Here is a 22,371-nt window from a genome sequence, read left to right on the forward strand (position 1 = left end):
AAAAGCAAACTTTACAGAGTGATATGGATGCTAATAATTGAAAAGAGAAAATCAAGCAGTAAAAAATAAAGCTGCTTCTTTCAAAGAGAATGGCAATGCCAGAAAGAATAATGGGATGCAATATTTAAAGGGGGCTTTAATAGCCACTAAATTTAGTGCCCTTCTTGATACAAGAAATGCAAAACTGGACCAACCCAGCAAATGACTAGGTCCTCCAGCAAAAGAGAGCCCCATCTCTATCATAAAATTGTTCTGTGTTAAATTTCTCTTACCTTAAGAAGATTTCCCTGATGCTTAGTGAAATCTACTCTCTCAAATATTTATTTATAAATGTTTATATGCTCATCTAATTCAAAGGCATCATTCAGGGCAACTTACAGTCTTTGAAATCAGTACAGGTAGTCCTTGGTTAACAGCCATTCGTTCAGCAACTGTTTGAAGTTACAACGGTGCTGACCAATGAGACTTATGGCCGTTTCTTGAAGTTGCAGCCATCGCAGCGTCCCCACAGTCACATGATCATGAAGTTTGCAGTGTCCTACAGTTTTGTGATTGCCATTTGTAAATGTTACTGCCCACTTCTGACAAGCACAGTCAATGGGGAAGCTGGCCTGAACTGCCATTGTAAGTTGGTGCAATCACACGATGTTGCGGTTACAACCACATCACTTAATGATGGAGTTCCAGGTCCCAATTACTATCATTAACCAAGGACTATCTGTATTAGATTTTTAAAATGTTTAAAAGAAAAGTGGGGGAAGACCAAAAAATAAAAAAATCTAATACAATTATAAAGCAGTATAAGGTAGCAAGATAACATTTTCTAACATTTACATTGTGTGTGAAGTGAGTATAATGCTGTCCAGAGCCACAACTGCAAGACAGGCAGGTCTATAAATCAATATAATAAATAAATATTTCCTGTAAGTCTCAGGAAGAGATGTATCCCTTCCAGATGCCACCAGTGCATGGAGTGGTGGCAGGTGGAAGATCAAGGAGCATTGTCATACCGCAAGCCTGCTCTTTCAGAGGGACTGTAAAATTGGCCCAACCTCAACCCGAAATCCAGTTTTCTATTTGTCAACTGTGCCTCTAACTTCTCTGGGTTTATTTTGTTTCTTCTCTCTCATTATCCAATGTAGACGATGTTGACAGATACTGACTACTTCCTTGGATAGTAAGAAATAACAGAGCTGAGTGTGTACTAATGACACCCTCCTCCCCAACCCTGGATGATCTCTGCTAGTGTTTTCATTTAAACATTGAACACCATGGAGGACAAGATGGAATTCTGTGAAGCTCCATAAATCAACATCATCCAGGAAGGATCAACATCTTCCAGGAGGAAGCCAAAGGAGTTATGGTAGTTTCAGAACCTGCTGCTCTAAGGGCACACTCCCAAAGGGTTGGTCTCAAATAGGATACTAACAAATACACATGTTTAGTAACACTTGGCAGAATTCTACAGCACACCATTCCCTAGGGCAGAATATACAAAAACTGTACATCCAAGAAGGGAAGTTTGCTTCTACAACGCTAATACTTGTAGCAGGGAGCTTTCAAGGCCATAAAGCTAGCACAGAAGAGGGGCTATGATATCTTGCCCAAACCCCTTAAGGCAGGGAAGAAACAAATACAAAAATCAACTAGAATAAAGCAAATTAAAAATAAGATAAAATAAATCAAGGAAAGGAAAGGAAAGGAAAAATATGTACTGGAACAATCACAAGAGAATGGATGTGCTTTTGCTGTGGTGGTTGAAGACAAACTAAGGAAGTACTGTACCATCAGGAACCATGGTACAGAAGGAGGGCTAGAACTGTGTAAGTTCTCAATGATTTGAAACAGGCTCTCCACAGGGAAATAATCTCTCTGTGTAAATTAGAGAGACCAAAATGAGAATGCCAGCATTACATAGTCACTTTTCGCCAATGTTCCTGCTATTCCTACTTATTATTTCAATTGACATCCCCCCGCCCCACTTTCTCATTTGGATTGTATTCCATGTAACTCCAGTAGAAAAGTTGTATGATGGTGGTATTTCACCAGCAATTATGCTATCGAATAACTAATGCAAAAAATTGCCAAATGCAGTTAAGATGCAATGACTTGTAAAAGTGCATTTGTAAACAGAATGGTTGAAATTGACAAATGCCCAAAGATGAAATCGTTTTTACAAGCAGTAGAAGCTTTCCACTAGTATAACAGTGCATTACATTACTGAATACATCTCCTTTGTTTGTATTGTGGGTTGCTGACAGCATCTGAGAATAAAAGTATTGATAATAGCACAGTTGTGCTGACCAGCATAAAATGGGAGTTCTTACCTCTTTTGTTTTCTAAGGGAGAGCTAAGAATATTTGAAAACCTCTTCCAATGTCATGAAAAAGAAATTAACTATAACAGCAATAGACATTCTATTATCCTCCTGAATTTTGGACTCTGGTTTCCATCAGCTGGCATAGCCAGTAGCACAGGGGTTGGAGAATTGCAGGCCAACATCTGGCAAAAAAGGTTGTTTATCCCTGGACTACAGCTTGGAAGCTAAATGGCTTGATAGCCATGATAAATACACAGGAAATCCTAAATAAAGGATGCAAATAATATATTACAGAATTGAAGGCGATGGATCTGAAATGTTTGTCAGTGTTGTTCTTATTAGTAATCCACAATAATGTACTGTACATTTGTGAAAATTCAAACAAAATTAATCTATTTTGCTTACCTCCTGACTTACCAGTATGGTTGAACTGCCACTCGGTTCTCTTGCTGCATTACTTATATTTACCCTCTGGACTACTTGCTGCGTGTCTTCTGCTGCCAAGAAGACTCTTTTTTTCTTTCTGTGAGATGAGCACAAGATATATAATTACTTTCTTTAATCATCCTAGAAAAAATGGATATGTTAAACAATGTTCACTGACAAGTGTCAGATGTTTTTGAGAACATACTGCTTTAAACCATATATCAGTAAGTTTTACTTCTTCTTTGTAATACTGAAGTGAATAAGAATGAAAACAGCTGAGCCTTACAGATGCCTTAGGAAGTGTGCTGTAACCAATGGCCTGTGAAATCTAAATAAATCTAAGTAGATTATCCTATTATTCAAGAACAATGTCAGCAGTTACACAGCAGAAATTAAGAGAGGACTAGCACAAGGACTAACTACATGGTTTAATATTTTCTACCTACCTGTAGAGTAAAGCAGGGTTCTGCAAACTTGGCAACTTTAAGATGGGTGGACTTCAACTCCCAGAATTCCCCAGCCAGCCTTGGATGGCTGAAGTCCACCCATCTTAAAGTTGCCAAGGTTGAGGAACCCTGTATTAAAGTTTCTTTCAATGTGCTTACTTGAGTGTTTAAGTCAGATCTTCCAAGGTAAATCACCATCTGAATGGCTTTATACTATCCCTTAATGATCAAGACCCAACCCAATTCACAGCCTAATGCTTTCCAGCAGGGTTGAATTCAAACTGCCACTGTCCCTAGAATCACTAGTAAGAGTGCTAGTCTAGCACATAGAAGACCACACATTGGGGAATTAATACTCTTCTATTAAATTGTTGCAAATCTAATGAAGACTCAGTGGAATTTCTTCAATCACAATTCTTCCCATAGCCATCTTTTCAAAAAGCATAATACTTTCTTGATGCTAAAAGTATGCCCAGACTGTTTGGAAATGGGATTGGAGAAAAATCTAGAAAATATTTTCAACTTTTAAGGAAAGCCGAAAGAAGAATTTGATTCTAAAGGTGATTTAATTTTTCCCAACCCAAATACTTCAGACACATTTGTCCTAGTATGGAAATTAATTGTCAGCCCTCCAAGATGGAACAAACTTGGAAACCAAAGACATACAAGCTAATACTACTACTACTATTACTACAAGGTTACAGTAACAAAATTGTGCAAATCTGAATGTGCTTGCCCCCTCCCTCCCTTTATCTTCATGAGAACTAGGGAGGGTCATATCTGAGATGCTTTCTCAAATTACATTTCTGCCCCAGACTCAGATTTCTGTTATCTGACCATTGACTTGGTTGCAGCTGTTCCTCCTGTTCTTTAAGGTTATTCCTCCTGCACATTATGTTAATTTACAGCGCCCACAGTTTTTTGTGAATGTATTCTAAAATGTTAGTTTTTAATACTAAAGTTTCCTACAGAATTGTTATAAATACAGGTTGTCCTTGTTTACTGACTGCCTTGTTTAGCTACTGTTCAAAGTTACGATGGTGTAAAAAAACAGCTTGGCAACCAATCCTTGCATTTACAACCATGACAGCATCCTGAGGTCATGTAATCACCATTCGTGCTCTTTGCAATGGGTGGGCATTTATTTAGCATTCCACAGTCACATGGTTGCCATTTGTGCGCTTCACAACCAGCTTCTGACAAGCAGAGTTAATGGGGATGCAGAAGTAAAATTATAAATCGCCAGTTGCAGTCACTTGCTGTCTCACTTAATGACCATGGTGTCTCACTTAATTACCAAATGGGAAGTGACGTTATATGCCTGTCACAGTCACATGATTTTCCTCTTAGCAACCACAGCGCTTAAAGATGAAGCTACCAGTCCCAATTCTGGTAGCTAAGTGAGGACTCCCTGTAAATAAAAATATAGCAGAGCACAAGGATTTAGAACAGCTGTTGATAAGCATCCTCTTGAGGTTTAATAACTCCTTTTTCAGGCCTGACTGCAAACATGATGTGGGTCAAATGTAGAGTCCCAGAATAGTAAGGATATTCATTCAATCCCAGTTCCAAGATCATAAATCACCTTCTAAAATACAGAATGGCTTTGCCTGCATTACACATTTATTCACAGTTTAGTGACTTCACCCAATTTTCTGAGTTCATAACACATTGATCCATAAACAAACTGTACAAGCTGGATTTGCACAACAAGTAGATTAAAATGTGATTGGCCAGTTTGTGGTTCAGATGTCATGTGATTACAAGCCAACAATTAAAATAGGGCAGGAAGATGTTAGGAGATTCTAGCGGTCCAATAACTGCAAATGAACTTATATAAGGGACAAGCTAATATCAATTAAGAGGTCAAGCAAAATAACACTTAATGTTTAGAGAATAAATATTTTGCATAGAGATTCCCAATGTCATACTTTAAACATCTCCCGCCAATTATATAAATGTCAAATGCTCATTTTTTCATAAGAAAACAAGAGTGGTTAAGAACCTCGGTAAGGAGTTAGAAGAAAACAGGTCTTTAGTATTACCTCCTCTCCTATTTTTCCTTCTCCCAGCTGTTTTAAGCAAGATCTCTGTCTCCTCCAACTTCCTACTACATGCATGCACTCCATTGAAATTATTATAAATAAAGCCTTAGCTTTGATACTTCTTGAAGAGTGGAAGCAAAAAGAAAGGTTGCCTTTCCCTTTTATTCCCTCACTACTGTGGCCTCCCAGTGTAATTCAGAAGCTATCACTGAAAATCCCACAGAGTTAAGCAGGTTTAAGCCTATTGTTTTCAAAGGACTAAACTGCTCTTAATTCTATATTGATTTGCAAGAACCATATTGTGATATCAGAAAGATCTCCTTGGCAGCATACATTGAATTGTTAACTCTATACTTGACTGCCATATAATAGGTACATTCAGACATAACAATAAGCTACACAGAGAGGACGGAAGAAGGAAATGGCAAACCACTTCTTTAACACTGCCAAGAAAACTGCATGGATACACTCATCAGGACTGAGTTCCTTTTTACATTGAGGGAGCTTGCTGAAATGAATTCCCATAAACTTGGTAATGCTCCCTTCCTCCACTAGTGTGGCCTCTAGTAGAGAAGAAGTACTCCTTTTCATGTTCAGTCAGGCACAAAGCAGCCTCTAAACCCCAACTGTGGTTATTTTTAATTAAGGTATCGTGGAACAATAGAGTTTTGTAAATAATGGTTTTGAAATTGGCTAACTTCAATAAACCATACGGAAGATGCCCACCATTTGTCTAAAACAGCTCTCCACCTCAGGTTTTGCCTGCTTCACCTCAACAAAGCAAGATTCATGGGGGTGGAATGGACATATCCCCTGCCCCAGTGCCAAATCTAGCCATTCTGAGTAGCTTGTCCATGGGTTGAGCAGAAGGGGGATTTCCCCCTAATCTGCTAGGATGTCTGCACTGCAGGGATAGAAGTCTACCATATCTGGGCCACAAACAATCTGTATGACCACTAGGAGGAGAAAAGAGATACCGAAAAAGCCAACTCTGCTGCTTTGTAGTGCCATATGGATTTTTACAGCCCAGACAAGACATGGTCTAATGATAAGGCTGTTTGATGTGTTATAGATCTTCTATATTTTCTAATAAAATTTGGTTTCTTAAACCCCCAGAAACTGGTGTCTTGACTTTATTCTGAGAATGAGTGTATGGGTGATAACCATTATTTATGACAGCTGATCTGGTTTAGACATACCTGCAAACTGTGTTTAGTCAAAAATGAAAATAAAAACTCTGATCTGTTCATAGCCTTGGCAGGGGAGACAAAGAGTGTAAAGCAGAGTCTCACCTAAGCTCAATTCTATAACAATAAATTAAGATTTATCCTTATTTTTATTCAAACAGAGCCTTGTGTATCTACAACTACTGTGAAGAATCTTTGATCAAATTCACATGACACATTAAACTAGATTACAGGTAGTCCTCGACTTACAAGCATTTGTTTAATGACCATTCAAAGTTACAACAGTGCTGAAAAAAGTGATTTATGACTGGTCCTTACACTTATGACCGTCACAGCATCCCCATGGTCATGTGATCAAAAGCTGAGCACTTGGCAACTGGCATGTATTTATGATAGTTGCAGCATCCCAGGGTCATCCCATTTGCAACATTCCCGGGGGCTTCCAACAAGCAAAGTCAATGGGGGGAAGCTGGATTCGCTTAATGACCATGTGATTTACTTAACAACCATGACAAAAAAAGTAATAAAATTGGGCGCAACTCACTTAAGGACCACATCGCCTAGCAATGGAACTTCCAGTCCCAATTGTGGTCATAAGTCAAAGATTATCTGTACTGTATATTTTTACTTTACTGTGTTTATATTACATATTTGCCCATTGTTTACTGAATTAATCCAGTTTTTGGAATTTCCACAATACACTGATCCACAAACTAATAACTGGGGCTGTAGTTGCATAATATGGTAGGCTAAAATGTGGTGGAATAGTTTTGTTCAAAGAATCATACAAACTTAGACTTTACTTCAAACCATGTTTAAGGCCTTAATTACAGATTTTTCCCCCCAACGTTTATTGTGGGTTATCTAATTTAAGTCTTGATTTTCCGTGTCATCTGGTCCCAATGTTTTTGAAGCTTACTCTGTTCAAGCTCCAGTGACAAATAGGAAGCTACAGCAGCCCAAAATGGGAGTGCTCTAGCCATCGTCTCCCCACCTCCATTTTTAATGTGTTTCATACACATCCCACAATATGTTTTCACACAATGTACTTAACCAAACTGCAGTCTGTGAATCTGCATGTTGCATTTTGCATGAACCCTGCCATGAAAATTTTAAACCACAGTTTATGGCATAATACATAAGCTGATACAGGCAAGTCTGAGATGCAGCATGTCAGTGGTTCAGTAGAATCAGAAGCAGATTTGAACAAGGGGACAGGAAGATTTCCTGGATTACTGTAGGTATTATTAATGGTTAAGAAACATTTTGTCAGGTTGAAAACCCAAAACTATTCCTTAAAGTTTACAAAAAACAAACCTCCCCATTTGCTTTCAAGGAGTAGCTTGACAGGAAAAATGTACTTTTTTTAAAAATTAAAAATAAGATGATATATTTGTAGCAGGTTTGGGCAAACAAACATATTTTGTTTCCATGGAAAGTGGTGCAGTTTAAACTTGACTGCTGAAACTTTCCTCTTGTATGTATTAAACAAGAAAACTTTAGCATCCTGGGATAAGGGGATTGTGTTTTTTAAAAGATTTCCTCTCTGTTGTTTCCAGTTCACACGTAGATATAAATGCAAATCTATTCTAAGTAACACAAAGCGTTCTTAATAAATGTCTGTTAAACCGGAACAAAGGTGCATTAATTCACACCCATTAAGGTGTTCCCTTTCAGAGTAAGTAGCATTATAAAAGAGCAAAGAAGAAGTGAGAAGTGGTGGGTAGAAGAAAGTAAAGGCAGCAAGTAAGAGGAGAGAAAAGGAAACCTAACTAAATCTAGTTTGATTATACATCTCCATCCCTTTTTCTTGCAAACGTTCCTTGTTTCTACCGCATTCATAGACCGATTCACACAGTGCCTTTTGTTTTTAAAATTTCCCACCTCCTTGAAATAAAGGCCTGGCTTCTAGAAATACATTGTAGCTATCCTTAGCGTCTGTCTTTATTTCACTTTTATTTCCATGATTAATAATAACTCAGTCGCCGGATGTAGAGAAATGAAAAGGTACATTCCTAGTACCGTCCCCTTGTGCTCCAGCCATCAAGCGCAGGCTTGGAGAGGAATTCCGTGGCATCCACAGGCCTACGATTGCCCCAAGGCTGGAGGGAAATTGGCTCCCCGAACTCTGAGGCATTTAGTGTGCTCAGAACACATTTGCCTCAGGAAATCTGGGGGAGGAGGCTATTGCTGTGTTTGCAAAGGCTTGGCTTTGTCTTGCTCCCATGGTTTCTTTTCGTTCAACTTTAATTTGCACGCTTTGAAAAGCTCTTTTCAGGAGTCATTAATCTAGCCGCCTAGAAAGTCTTAAGCACCATCTACTACTGCATTCCTGGTTTGCCTGACTTTTAGAGCAACCACAAATCTCACTGAAAGCAACAGGAGCTGTAGACGCCTCCTGTTTTCCTTAGAAAGTGGCAGCAGCCTTAAAGCTGCGTGGAGGTGCTTGCCCACCAGGGAGTGTGTCTCCTCTGATTACCCCTGTGCAGTCCTGCCCACCTCCGGCACATTTATTACCCTCCAGCTGCCTGTCAAGGCCTGCACTCAGAGGTCAGCATGCCAGAGCGTTCGTATACTACTTCACCATGCACTGGCATTTGAGGCCTACTTTCCTCCTACACCTGCTTTTTTCAAATGTTTAGGTGTCAGTAATTCCATTTGGATTTTTGGACTTTGATAGATTTTATATCCTACTTCTTCTCCAGGACTCAAGGCACTCCCTTTATTTAATCAATATCTTCACAACAACAACATTATGTGTAGGGGTGAAAGAGCCAAATTCCTTCATGAGCTCCATGGTTGAAGAACCTGAATCTCCCCATTCCCAGTCCAACCTCTGCACCCAATGGCTGTCTTGAAGGAAATTCTGTAAATATATGAAGCTCTCACTCACAAAAAGCTGAGGCATAGAAAAGCAGAAATGTAAAAGTTGAGGTATGTTATAGCTAAATCAGACGAGATAAATGGACCTCATGTCCCAGTCTGAGTGGCAGGTCAGGTGATATGCTGGACTGTAACTCAGTGTTCAAAGAACACATGATGTACATGCAAACAATTTATAGTTTACTCCTGGATACCTTCAGGTAGGAGCGGGAAAGAACGCTGTCCTAAATCCTTAGATAACACTGTGCTAGATGGATCAATGGTCTGAGGTTTCCTATGACCTATAACTTCATTGTAGGAATAAATTTGGGTTCCAGAGGAAGTTTGGGGTTGTTCCTGAAAGGCTGGTACATGGCCCAATTGAACCCTTGGTCACCTCTTGGAATGAGAGGATGGCTGGGACTTCAGATCGGACCGTGCCTATGTGGATCCCAGGGCTCTCCCTGGTTTACCAAGGAAATGAAGGAGCTGAAATGGAAGAAGGGATGCCTAGAGCACTGCTGGAGGACAACAAAGAGTAAACACAATCAAGCACAAGCTAGAGCTGCTATTAAGGGATACTTTGTGGTGGTAAGGGTGGTGAAAGCAATATTTCCCCACCCTTATTGCATCCATGGATAGCTATTTAGCAACCCTCCTGGAGAAGGTGGAGTTGGTGGTTGTTTGCAAGGTTGTTATGAGGAATATGCTAGGTAACGGCTGGATAAAGTTGCCCAGATTTATTCCAAGTTGGACTCTGGCCTTGAGGCAGGTCCCATGGAAGTGACTGAGGCTCAATCTGGCTTGGTTATCTGGGATGAGTATGATCCTGTTGGTCCTGAAGTGGACAGGGTTCTTGAAATTGTAAGCTTGGCCACATGTGACTTAGACCCCTGTCCCTGTGGTTAGCTAAGGCTTCCCAGGAGTTGACTTGTGGTTGCGTATAGCAGCGGTGAATGCATCCTTGAGAGGGGGGTGGTCCCACTGACACTTAAGGAGGTGGTAGTTTGCTCTTTCCTCAAGAAGCCATTGCGGGACAATTTTCATCCTGTCTCCAACCTTTCCTTTTTAGGGAAGTTTGTTAAGAAGGTGGTTGCACTGCAGTTTCAAAGAACTCTGGGGGAAGCAGATTATCTGGACCTTTTCCAGTTGGGTTTCAAACCTGGGTACAGGACTGAAATAGTATTGAAACGGTGTTTCAATAGTTCTCTTCCTTCTTCTGGTTCTGGTTGATGTTGATGGGAGGAGAGAGATTTAGCCCATGCCCACTGCTTTTCAGAAAGCTGCAGGGCTTGACTCTCTCCCCACTCCTGTTTAACATCTACATAAAGCTCCTGGGTGAAGCCATTCAATGGTCCCAGGTGTGGTATCATCAATTTTACCCAGCTCTACATCTCTGCCCCAGACTGGCCAAGTAATGCTGTGGAAGTTCTGTCTCAATGTCTAGAGGCCTGGATGGGGAAGGATAGTCTTCAGCTCAATCCTAACAAGACTGAGTGGCTTGGGTTTTAGGGTCCCCTGGATCCATGGATTTTCCATCTCTTGTCTGGATGGGATTGCACTATTGCAAGCAGAACCCATGTGCAATTTGGAAGTCCTCCTGGGCTTGTAGGTTCCTGTTTTCTTAGATTCCTTTATCCCGCCTTTATTATTTTTATAAATAACTTCAAGGCAGTGAACATACCAAATACTCCTTCCTCCTCTTACTTTCTCCACAACAACAACCCTGTGAGGTGAGTTGAGCTGAGAGTGACTGGCCCAAAGTCACCCAGCCAGCTTTCATGCTAAGGTGGGACTAGAACTCACCATCTCCTGCTTTCTAGCCTTGTGCCTCAACCACTAGCCAGGAGGGCTTTTGTACAACTTTGTTTAGTGTGCCGGTTGCACCTTTTCCTGGACCAGGATGCTGCTCATGGTTGCTCGTGCCTTGGTCACTCCTGAGTGGATTACTACAATGTGCTGTACATGGGGTTGCCCTTGAAGAGTATCTGGAAGCTGCAGCTGGTTCAAAATGCAGCAGCCCAGGCAGTTATTGGCTGCCAGTGTGTCATTAGATGCAGCTGAAGATGCTGGTTGTCACCTATAAAGCCATTCATGGCACAGGGCCAGGCGATTTGCAGGACCACCTCTCCCCCACTGTTTCTACCCATCCCACTCAGTCTGGCAGGAGAGGTATACTGCTGGTCCTTAAAGTAACTTTATCTTTCCGGAACCAGAAAGTGTGTCTTTTCTGTTGCAGCACCTGCCCTTTGGAACACCATTCCCCCCAAGATTAGATTATCCCTGACCTGCCAGCTTTTTGTAAAGCCTTGAAGACCTGGATATGTTCCCAGGCATGGGATCCAGACTGTTAGCTGAAGCCTGTGAAGTTGTCGACTTGGTTTTGCTTTGGTTGCTACTATATTTATTGATGTATCATGTTGTTTGTATTTTAATTTTAAATAATGTTAACTACCCAGAATTGCTATGGTGAGATACGGTAGGTGGCCATATAAAATGAATGAATGAATGAATGAATGAATGAATGAATGAATGAATGAATGAATGAATGAATGAATGAATTTGTGCAAAGAACTGACACAGTATGAAAGAGAGAGGGGCCCTTGAATAGACTGAGCTATGCTTATTTGATAGCTGATGGGTAATTATTTCATCATAAAAACAACTTATAACTCAAACCACATACTATATATAGAGATTATTGAGAAACAAAATTGTCCTAAGGCCAAGAACTGAATCCATACATTGTGCTCAGACATGGTTTATTTAAGTGTGGTTTATTGAATAAATTACCATTGGTTGAGTTCACACAAGATACTAGGCCAAAAAAAAAAAAAGGTTTACAAACCAGTGGTTAAATTAAGCACAACATACTAAAACAAAGACAAATTCATGTGTGAACCCAGTTATTATATCAGGAGAAAAATATTATATACATTAATTGACCACAAAGAATTTGTCTTCCTCCCACACAACTAAAAAAATTGACCAGCACTGCTATTGTTTTTTTTTTTTAATATAAACAATATTAACAAAATACCTTATGACTTGAGAGGAAGGTCAAAATATTATATTAAAGACTAATATTATAACCCCTATAACACCTGTGATGCCACGAACAGCCCAATTCTGCCCAAGCTTATTCAGAAATAAGCTCCACTGTAATCAATGAGATTTATTTCCCATTTTCATTAAATTGGTGATGAAGCAATTCACCTAGTTGCTAAGACCCACAAAGTAATTTTGAGCTTCTAGAATCACATATAATCAAAGAACCAGCCATGGTTTGTTGGGCATATAAACTCAGTGCCTTATCCCAAAGTGACACCTAAGTATCACAGTGAAACCAGCCATCTAAACAGCACTATGTTGCTGCATCAATGAAACAGATGACCTTCTATTCATCTGTCACACACATGCACAAAAACCAGGATGCATAGCTATAGAGCTAAAGATCATTTATCAGCCCTGTCAGGTATTCCTAAAGATACTTTTTGTTATATAAAGTAGCATCATAAAATATCTCAGCCCTTCATAGGGAATAAGTAAAAGAGTAAAAAACAGATTCCCCCTTTTCAAACTAAATATATAGTAGAAGTTGTCAGATGTTACTGCACTGCTTGAAGAATATAATATTTTTCAGAACACAGTTCCTGCAAGGGACTAGAGCATCTCTTATGTGTGACTGGCTCATTGCCACCTTGGAGCAGAAGTACATAGAAGAAAATTTCTCTAAGGGCATCATGTCTGGGCAGCAAAAATCCGGATGATAGGAGATACAGAGAACTCTGAAAGGAACTTTAGTGTGCATGTTATGTGTTCATGGTCCAGAGGTATCAGACAACAATTACCTTCCCTTTGAGGGAAGTTTATTGAGTTTATTGGAAATCAGCCACAAAGCAAGCTAAAGGAAATGGTTTATCTGGACTCTCTAAAGTCAGGGTTCAGGCCCAAATATGGAACAGAGATGGCAGTAGTTGCACTAGCAGATGACCTTTGTCAGGACCTGGATAGAGGAAATGTGTCCAGCCTAGTCCTTTTAGACTTCTCAGCAGCCTTTCAACCATCAAGCACCTTTTTGGGGCACCTGCAGAGATTGGGGGCACTGTGTTTCAGTTAATTCCAATCCTTCCTTGGTGGGTGGTTCCAGGTGGTGATGATGGGGCAAGAAAGATCGGCCCAATGGCTATTCTATTATGGGGTGTCACAAGGGATGATTCTCTTCCCTGCCTATTGAAATGTACATGAAGCCACTGGGAGAGGCTATATAAAGGTTTTGGGTTTGGTAACATCAACATGCTGATGAAATCCAGCTTTACATTGCTGCCCCAGGCCAAACTGGAGATGTCATTGAACTCCTGTCCCAGTTATAAAGCTCTGGATGTGGCAGAACAGGCTTAAATTGAATCTTATTAAGATGGATTCACTGTTTGTCCATCAGGGTTATCTGCTCCAGTGATGTCCCTTGATGGGATGGCACTACCCCTGAAGGTACAGGCCCATGACGTCTGGGTTCTTCTGGACTCATGGCTCCTGCTAGAACAGCAAGTGGAGGCTGTAGCCAGTGAAGGGGGAGGGCTTTTCTGATCTTTGACCAGTGTGCCAGTTATGACCCTACCTAGAGCAGGAGGATCTTGGTATAATGACTCATGCTATTATCATCACCTGGTTAGACTGCTGCAATGTGCTCTACATGGAGCTTCCTTTGAGAATCACTCAGAAGCTGCAGTTGGTTCAGAGTGCAGCAGCCCAGGTATTGACCGACACTCACTGGTGGGGGCACACAATACCAGTGCTACAGGCCCTGCAATGGTTGCCAACAGGCTTTCATATGCATTTTAAAGTGCTGGTGCTAACCTATAAAGCCCTACATGGCTTGGTAGCTGGTTGTTTGCAGGACTGCATTCCCCCATTGGAATTGGCCCAGCTACTTTGATCTACCTGGGAGACATTATTTGTGGTGTTCCATCTTAGGGAGGTAAGGAGGTCCAAGACGTGGAGGTGCTTCTTTTTAGTAGCAGCTCCAGTTCTTTGAAATGGCCTCCTAGTGGATATCTGTTTCATTCCCACCCTGATTGCCTTCCAGAAGCTGTTCAAAACAGCTATTCCAGAGGCATTTGGGCCTTGAGTCCATCTTGGTCTGGTTATAGTTTGATTTGGTCAATTTTATTCTTTTGTTTGTAGGGAATCATGGAGATGACCTTGGAGAAACTATCCAAAGGCTGTTAAGACAACAGACACAGAAGCATCCATTAAACCCAGGGAGGTAGGAAAGTGTTGGAAAGAGACTTAGACTGGCTCTCCCCTGACTCCCTGGGGTATAAAAGGGAAGCAAGGGAAACCACAGGCAGACCTGTAAGATTCTGTTACTAGAGCCTGTCTCAATAATGTAGACCTCAAGTCTTCCTGTGGAGTCAAGTTTCCCAATCTGGTCTACCTTGTAGGGCTGACAATGTTTTAATTAGTTTGTGGAGATTTTATTTATATACTTTTTGTTTACTGTACATTGTTTCTTATATATTTGAGAGCCCTTAGGGATTTAGAGGTCTATCTGTATTTTCTTTGTATTTTCCTTATTGCTTTTTTTGGTGTTCTTAATTGTTCTGAGCCACTCAGAGTCATGTATGTGAGATGGGAAGATATACCAATTTAATTAATCAATTAACGTAATTTATAATAATATGCTCATAGATAGTTCCTTATTGATTAGATTTTATTACTGTGGTGAACAGGGTTCTTGGAAGAAAGTTAAATACATAAATGTGTTATTAAACTATATTTCAAAAACTTGGAATGTATCCATTGATGGAAGTTCATGCCTGGACTGATGCTTTACTCCTGGAAAGAAGTTTGGGTACCAGGTTCTAAATGTTGGTTCAATGAAATTTGCCAGTTCTCAGCCTTGGAACTAGCTTTGTTTCAACAAAGATGCAAGATTGGGCAATATGATTCCATATGGCCTAGTTTTAAATCAGTATTTAAAAGTTGCAATGTAGTGATTTGCATAAATATAATTGTGTAAATTATTTGCATATTTGTATTAATAATGTAACTTTTAAATTGAAGAATAGTGACATTTCCAATCTTGAATTATGTTTTCCTTTTGTTTCTAGTTTTATTTCATTTGTTTTCTTTCCCCTTTTTCCATTAGTTTTGCTTACATTTCTCCTTTTATGCATATAGTAGATTCTACAATAGACTTATAGTTCATATGCAAGCTCATTATTATGTGTTATCAACTGCAATGTCTTTATAAAACTTAATTTTAGTGGATAATCACCTCAAAAACCAAATGTTATGTAGAGTTCAAGCAATAAAGTCTTCCAGGAGTAACCCTCCTGTGTTTTTCTATCACCTCTCCCACCTTTTGTTCTCATTGCAGAAAATACATGAGAGGCAATGTAGCAGGAGCTACACAGAGAGAAACTGATGGAAATAGAATTGTATTTACCCCCTTAGGCTGAGGTACTGTCCCTTTAAAAGGGGTTCCATCTACAGTATTCATTTGTCAATCAGCTTTCTGCTTGAGTGGAGGTCATGTTTGGAAGCTGGTAGTTGTTTTTTTCTCACCCTCCAGGAAACAGGCTCTGACTGTGAGAGCAGTGGGTTAGAAGGAAATACTTTTTAACTTATTTTGATCTGATGCCTGCATCTTTTCTCCCTTTTCCCTCACCCTTCTTTTCCTGAACCATAAACTAAGCAACCATATGTTTTAAACTAGCATGTCCTGCAAACCCAGCTGTGCAAATCCAGGGGATTGAGTTGAGAAAAACACAGTTCTTTTCACTATGGCTAAATATGTCATATGAAGACAGCCTTTATCAATCCTGCAAGTGAAACTGTGACATGCAGAACATGTGGCTCTTTGTGGGGCAGCCCCAGAGATACATATGTGTTCATCCTTTAGCAGCCCCGCAGTGGAGAGGAAGCCTGCTTATAAGAGGAGCAGGGAATCCAAGGGGCACGGGGTTCCTGGTAGGCTTCCAGAAGGAGGTGGTGGCAGCAGAAGAGAACTAGAGCAGGTGCAAATCCATACAATGAGGCAAAAGATACTGCGGACTAACACTACCATGAAACCAGAACGATTCCTACTGGGTTTTATGGATGTGGGATTAGAAAAGAAATATGGGAAATTATTATTGTATATGGTAATTTTGGCGAGATTATTGTATCCAAAAAGATGGAAAAGTAGTGAAATACCTACAACAGAAGATTGGATTATAAAATTAATTGAACTTGTGGAAATGACCAGTTTGAGTCAGGGAAACAAAATGACAAACACTTTTTTGAAAGACTGGAAATCTTATATAGGCTTTTTGTTGAAAGAAGAAAAGACTGAATTGATGATTTCTGAATTTGGGGATTAAAAAGGGTCAAAGAGAATGTGGAAAAGAATAAGATGGTAATTACTCAATAGAAAGAAGGGTGGAAGACATAATTATATGTTTTCTTCTTCTTTCATTTTTTTTCTCTTTTTCTTTCTACCTTTTTTTGTTTTGTAGACTTTTACTGTATTAAAAAAACCTCTATATCTACTATATCTATATATCTATATGTATGTATATATGTATGTATGTATAAATAGAGTGAGCCAGTTTGGTGTAGTGGCTAAGACATCAAGTTAGAAACTTGGACCGTGAGTTCTGGTCCCATCTAGGCATAAAGCCAGATGGGTGCCCGAGGAAGAAGGCAGAGTGTGTGTGTGTGTGTATGTGTATATATATATATATAGAGAGAGAGAGAGAGAGAGAGAGAGAAGGCTAGGCTGTGGAATATATCCCACTAGCTGCAACTAAAAGTGGTGGGAATTCTTTGTCTGGAAGAATCTTGAAGCTGTTGCAGAAATGTGAGGAAGAGAAAAAGAACAACTTTATCACATAAACAGCAGACTGCTTGCATGGTGTTAGATGCAGCCCTTATTTCACAAGAAGGAATGAGTTAACTTTAGGTATGTTTGACTGGCTCCTTTAGAAAAATGTGGCCTCCTTCCTCTGTGAGAGTTGCTTAGTACATAGCCATTTTGAGACTTGGCCCCATTTTGCACATGGCCTCACCTTGCTCAGCTGATAAATTCATAATTACAAATCTCAGCTGATAAATTCACTGTTACCAAATCTCCATCCTGGCATGCTTGCAATTTTTCAGAAGCATCTTGTTAACCTCTTGAAACAAATTAAACAAATTACTGGATTAATGTTGGTAAGGCAGCCAGCTCTTACATTCTGATCAGAAGCAAGAAGGAATACCTTGTAAATACATTGTCCTGCCTGGCTTTTTAATTGCCGAAGAAGTTAAGTATGGCAGGCTCTTCAGTACAATTAGTCTGAAGTGCATATTTTAGCAGATCTAAAGATAACTTTTTAAAAAAATCCCAATGGGAAAAAAATCATTGAACAAGTCTGTTGATTTTTGAGGATGGAAGTGGAGGCAGACTAATGATTTGCAGTAGTATTAAAATGTAAAAAAATAAAATAAAAAGGAAAAGTCATAGATCCATTTTAAAATGTGAAATAAACCCATTTGGGTGCAATCCAGATTAACAAAAGTTTCCTAAAGCTTGCTGAGGGGACTGATATGGCAGAAGCTATCTTTCTCCCAGACTTCCATGCAAGGCTTCATGGGCATGATGTAACAACTGCAGAACTTGTCTCTAATAATAGGACTCAGAAAACCCGTTCTGGAAGTGCACCATATCAAAACCTCAGAGCCCTAAAATCTAATTCTCGTGGATGGAACCCTTAAACTTGACACAAGCAGGACCTGGTGAAGTTACAATTCTCCCACTGGGATCAATGGGAAGGAAAACAGGGAAAATGTGAAGAAGAAGCCCTGACCCCCTGACTTTGGTCATAGGAAGCAGTGGTGGGAATTTGGTTTCTTCCTTCACTAAATCTCTCCTCACCTAACCTCCAATTTAGAATTACAGCGAAAGTTTGGCATCCTTTTGTCACATTGAAATGCACTGAATTTCAACTTTTAATGGCCAACTTCTGTTGATTTCAATGGGATTTAAGTGGGCCTGAGCTTGGATTCAACATACTGAAATGAGCACTCTTTGTGGAAACCCTTGCTCCCAGTTTCTCAAAATGATAGACTTACTTCACCGGTGGTAGTTCCAGCCCGGAGCTGTAATAATACAAATGAAAGAAATGCCAAAGCCTTGCCCAGCAACCTTTTTGAATGTGATTAAATGCTGTTTTAAAATAAAATCAGCAGTGCCTCAGTACAGCAGCAAAAGAAAGGCAGCTCACAGGTTTGCCAATGAACTCCAGGATTTTGCCATTTAGAACAAGTACAAGGACTTTGATCTGGCTTTTAAAAAAAAACAAACACCACCCTCTGTTTTTTCAATATAGTCCTTGGCAGCGTGAGGTAGAATTGGCTGCAGAAAAGGAAGGAAAAAACTCTGACCGCAGAGTTTGCATTCCAGCGCTCCAGGCCAGGGTCCAAACAGAAGACTGCTGGAAGCATGGGGACCTCTGCTGATACTTCTCAGCAGCATCGGCATACAATATGCCTGTTATTAACTTAAAACTCATTAGCCCCAATAGCAGGCCCCGTTGCCTGCGTTCTAGCAGAACCTGGTCAGCTGTGCATCATGATGCTTTGATTTGGACCCAAAGGCCAACTCCATGATTCTAAGCATATTACTGGATAGTTAGCCCTGGTTATCGCACAGTAAAAAGACATTTTAAAACATGTTATTACTTTTTGTCTTTTTTTTTTAATTTTCTTGGAGTATGGGAGGTTTCTGTTGGAATAGTCGTACGCTCAAGATGAGTATACCAATTGCCTTTTCTTGTTCTGTTTCTTAGTTTGTTATGGCAGTTTCTTTTGTAATATGGAATATTAAGGAGGCTCAGACTCTCCAGAAGAATAAGCAGTGGTTGCAAACAGCTTGGATGGAGGAGGTGTTTGCGAGTGGTAAATCTGAATGTATAAAGACACTGAAATTTTGATTAGCATTTTCAAGCTGATAGATGAAAATTAAATATCCAATAAAGTTTTTTTTTAAAGAAAAGTCATTGTTAGATTGGAAGATCAAATATGAATACTATTTATACAAATTTAACTAGACTTTTTAGAACTCATATGTAATTTTTCCAAGTTTGTATAGTACATCAGTGGATCATGTACTAGATCTAAATCAAGTTCTACATCCCTTTTTCAGACTGTAAAAGGATGTGCCCCCTAATATGCCTAGTATTTTGAGGGAGTGTATGCATACAATTAATCTTCCAGATAAATGGCATTTTATTAATCTCTCTCAGGAAGATTAACAACTATTTTTTTCTTTCTTCTACATCTAAAAATAGTATTTGTTTAGATTATTTCCTGATACCTCATTGTCTGATATATAAATTAAGGCTGTAATGCTATAACTATCCCACACTAGGTATGATTATTCCAGCTCTTGTGAACAGTCTCAATTTTACAATAATTTGTATATAAATTAGAATAATGTACATGTATTTTAAATGGTCTTTGAATGTATTTTTGTTGAAAGATTAACTGATTTTAAGCAGATGATGGTAGAACTTTCGTGTACTAACTGGGACAAAATTTCATCATATTTTGATGTGGAATAAAGCAAAAGCATTTATTAAATGCCATATTATTGCATATACTTCTCATTAAAAAGCAGCAGTGATTAGTTAAAATGCAACCTATAGAGGAGAAAATTAGTGAGTTAAATCTTTATGCATCCCATACATCTCCTGAGCAATGTGTATTTTTAGCTTCTGTTAAATATAACCAAATAAATTTTACATACTACTCAGACAGAATTTTTATTACATTCTATCAAGGAATAAGACTGAGAAAAGGAAGTAGAGTCACAGGCTTTTAGACATAACTTGCTTGCTCTATTTTTGTGAAAAGTTACCTTAGAAAATGTGAAATTATTTTAAATTTAAGATGAATTATAAGAGTAAATTCAGCTGTATCTATATTGGACATTTCAGAAAATATTTAATAAAAGTTAGGTGGAACTGGGTTGTTGGTGGAGATGGAATTTAGAAATTGAAATATATGGCCTGAAATCCACAGAATTGGTAAAAGAACTCTAGTGTGATTATTACTGAGTTCAGGTAGTCCTCACTTAATGACCACAATTGGGACTGGAATTTAGGTCACTAAGCGATGCAGTCGTTAAGCAAATTATCACATAACTGCTTCGCTTAGCAACCACAATCCCAGCACTCCCGGTTGCCATTGTTAAGTGAGAATCGCGGGTTGTTAAGCAGTGGGAATCCCAGGTAAGGAGTGTGGGGATGCCTGGGGGGGGGGGGGAGGCTTTGGGAGGCTAGGCACAGGCCATGCGCAAGTTGTGGGAGTGCTGCAGTGTGGTGCAAAGCCACAGATGCCCCTGGAAGGCTTAGCCACCCTAGCCCAGCCATGCTTATGACTGCAGAGACGCTGCAACTTCCCCCACCTGCCTCTCTCTCCCCCATCTATGCCCTTTTGGCTACCCTGCACAGTGGCACTTGGTGACAGTGTCGGGGCTTGGGCTGAAGTAGAGGCCCGAGGCCTTCAGCATTCTCAGCCAAGCTGCCGCCCCCCTCCCCCCAGGCCTCAACTTCAGCCCCAGTACTGCCACTGAGAAATGCTGCCTCAAGCTCCACACTGCTGGCCTTCACCACCATGCACTGTTCCCCAAGCCAGTGTTCCATTCCTTCCCCAAGCTGTGCATCCCATATCTTCTGTAAGGCACGCATCCTGTTCCTTCCCAAACTGGCGTTCCATACCTTCTGCAAGCCAGTGCCTCTCATTCTTTCTGCAAGCTGGCATCCCATTCTCATGAGACCTGGGGAAGACCAGGTTTCCAAAGGATTGCGAGAATGGGATTCCAGCTTGCAGAAGGTATGGGATGCACAGCTTGGGGAAGGAACAGGATGTTGACTACAGCATTTGGAATAAATTAAGACACCAAAAATTGAGGATTTTTCATGCACAGTAGTGACTAAACAACATTATTAACAAAACACAACAGTAGAGTCAATGTAGTTAACATCAGTATAATTTAAATCAAGTTAATAATTAAGAGTTTGGTAAAATAAACGTGTGTTTGCAATTTTCTTAAATATCACCCGGGGGCCAATGCACTACCCTGAGGAGAGCCATCCATTGCCTGGAGGCCACATAGGAGAAGCCTATGTACTAGGGAGCCAAGTTTTTGGCAACAGGGGCATCTTCAAAAAGGCTGCCCTTGCTTATGTAACTAAGGAAATTCAGATAGACAGACCTTAAATCATTTATATTTGTGGTCCTATAATTTGTAATGTGTGGTAATACTTCAAGAGTTTACTTTTTAAACTTAATACTGCATCAAGTGCAAACAATTTCTGCCTGCTTAAAACTTCTCTTGCTTAGACTACATCGTTTCATTTAGAGGTAGGAACAAAACAGAAGTCTGTTGTTTTCCATGCAGAACAAGCATATTGGGGCTCAGAAGTTCAGCCAGACCATTTCAGGTAGGTCATGGTCTGGTCTGAAACCTAATCACTTTGATTATCCCGACTTCCATACCGTAGCCACACCACCCACCTGCCTCTTTCCCCTTATCCGCAAAGTGCTGACCTACTCCTTCCATTCTTTCTTTCATCTTCCTTCTACTTAGCTGCCTCACATCATCAACATCCTTGCCTTTTCTGTACTGTCTCCCACCCTGGAGTCCCCTGCCAGAAAACATAGGCTTGTCTGTGCCTGGATGAAAAATATGCTTTGGCCCCACAACAGACCACCAGATACCAGCAGATTCATACACAGAATGATTGCACATCCTGAATTTTGCATACTTGCTTACAGAAAGGTTCAGAGGAAAAAAAATAAAAGAGCCACCACTTAATGGCTAGATTATCCAATCGACTATGTGCCATCAGGTCAGTGTTGACTCTTAGTGACCACATAGATTTTCTCTCTGACAATCTGTCCCTAACCTGGTCTTTCAGATCAGATTATCCAGTGAAGATTCTTTTATTCTGTTGACTACTGGGCTTTTTTCTTAATCCATGTCCAATTCAACTTTCCCTAACTAATGATTTAACATTATGGCAAATCTTAACAGAGATTCTAAAAACACTGTT

Source organism: Python bivittatus, unplaced genomic scaffold (genome assembly GCF_059951505.1).
Source record: "Python bivittatus isolate LINGU-HERP-01145 unplaced genomic scaffold, Pbiv_v1 ctg000480_np1212, whole genome shotgun sequence".
Taxonomy (NCBI): Eukaryota; Metazoa; Chordata; class Lepidosauria; order Squamata; family Pythonidae; genus Python; species Python bivittatus.